General features: G+C 38.8%; 1 long non-coding RNA gene across 1 annotated transcript; it reads right to left on the reverse strand.

Annotated features, from left to right (window-relative positions):
• Window positions 1–279: 279 nt before the first annotated feature.
• LOC146630188 (uncharacterized) lies at window positions 280–1,004 on the reverse strand. Its single transcript, XR_014906252.1, has 3 exons — window positions 947–1,004; window positions 709–808; window positions 280–501 (listed from the first exon to the last, which is right to left on the reverse strand). It is a non-coding gene; the product is annotated as an uncharacterized LOC146630188 (long non-coding RNA).
• Between the last annotated feature and the right edge of the window lie 209 nt (window positions 1,005–1,213).

The following is a 1,213-nucleotide window of genomic DNA, read 5'->3' on the forward strand; positions in this document are numbered from 1 at the left end:
CAAAACCAAAATAATACTGATGATGCCCTCAAATCAGACAATTTGCCACTTAAGTTTTTACAGAAGTACAACTGATAGCATAAAGCCCAGATTCAGTCTTAGACATTCTGATGCAAGAAATGTGGGATATTCAGCATCACAACTTTACATGCTACTGTGTTAAATACAGAAGAGGTCTTTCTTTCTTGCATTACTTTAGACTGCCATGTTGAAGATCATTTGCTCACACAGCTTACAAGATGAAGGTGTGCATGACATTGTATTTATAATGTCCTTATTTTGAGTCCTTTACTGATCCAGTAGTCTCTAGATGATGCGATACACTCCTTTACTCACAGTTCGACGAAAGAATAAGATGAGTGTAGATGGCTGCAAGGCAGCGATGAGTTTTCACTGTAGCAGCCCTTGGCATCAAGAACGACAGAAGAGTCTCTAACGGGTGCAGCCATTTATTTCCTCACCACACACGGCTCATTCTCTGGACGTTGAGCACCGTGAAAACTATAAAATAAGAAAAAATTGATACCCGTACAGTACCCTTTGAACTATAACAATGAGCTTAAGTTAATTCAGGCAAGTTCAAACAAGTAATTCTGAGATATACAGTCACAGATTAAATAAAACAAAAGGGGTTACTTCAAACAGCATCAAGGGATTACACAGTTCAGTTAAATAAAATATAACAACAGATCATCTCTCATCACATACCTCAGTCCGCTTGCCAAGGGTGCAAAACTCCGGTAAACACTTAAACACTTCGGCCCGTTTCTCATGGGGTGCTGCTAGCTTGCATGACACACATGTCTAGCTAAAAAATAGCACATGGATGTAAGTAACGTAAATAAAGAATAAAAGGGTTTTCAGATAGCTCACAATACAAACGCAGCAACATACCTTACATTAGAAACACACTTATCATACTTATCAAAGTATTATCGTAACTTACATGGACTTTGTACAACTTATTCCTGCCGCGACAGACTGCTCTATACGCGTTACGGGGCATGCCTCTGATCACATCTGTCCTTAGTGCGACTGCGCATACAGTTCCGACAACCCCCGCAAGGATGACTTATGGTACAGATCAGCGGTTCATTACACAAATACAGGCCATATACCATTTACCAATACATCCAGATAGCTCATTTTAGTTCAACTTATCTTAACAGTGTATGATAAACAATATAAAACAATTAAAATCACATTTAGAGCT

Source organism: Diplotaxodon limnothrissa, linkage group LG6 (genome assembly GCF_057381915.1).
Source record: "Diplotaxodon limnothrissa isolate DT_005_m linkage group LG6, D_limnothrissa_male_GT1.1, whole genome shotgun sequence".
Taxonomy (NCBI): Eukaryota; Metazoa; Chordata; class Actinopteri; order Cichliformes; family Cichlidae; genus Diplotaxodon; species Diplotaxodon limnothrissa.